Source organism: Phaethon lepturus, unplaced genomic scaffold (genome assembly GCF_000687285.1).
Source record: "Phaethon lepturus isolate BGI_N335 unplaced genomic scaffold, ASM68728v1 scaffold19065, whole genome shotgun sequence".
NCBI classification, from domain to species: Eukaryota; Metazoa; Chordata; class Aves; order Phaethontiformes; family Phaethontidae; genus Phaethon; species Phaethon lepturus.
This window is the reverse complement of record NW_010540061.1, coordinates 395-979: the sequence shown is the minus strand read 5'-3', so window position 1 is coordinate 979 and position 585 is coordinate 395.

Sequence of the window (585 nt, the reverse complement as noted above, 5' to 3'; positions counted from 1 at the left end):
CTTTCCCTTTATACCAACATTGGTAAACGCACAGCCCTGCAACAAGTCAGACCTGGCTGAAATTCATTCTTTTCCCCAGGCACATTAGTTGGCTGATGTTTCTGACATCCCTTGGGTTCTGTGCCTACTGAGTGAGGGTCCAGTGCTGCTTAGGCACCACTCCAACCAGCTTCTGGATTGAGGATCTGGGGTGGGTTTTGGGTGAGTTTAGGGGCTGATATTGAAAGGCACCTGAAAGCACATAGCATATGCCTGTAGGTACCCAAGAAGCTTTCAGGTAAAATGCAGGCAGTATACCAAGACATCACAGAGCTGAATTTTGGATTTAAACATTTTTCAGCTGGTGGGAGGGAGTTTGGCATGTCTAGCCTTTCCATCAACACAAGTCTCACCCTCCCTTGCTAAGCAGAACTCTTCAGAGATTTCTTGGAGGAAGTCAAAAGCCGGTAGGAGAGCAGCAGAACCCTGCTCAGAGGCAGGTGAGCACAGATGCTGCATCTCATCTTGCTCATTATGACACTTGGCAGCTACCACACTTACATCAGCTGCGCCTGCCAGGTCACCACTTGAAAAATCCTTGACGTG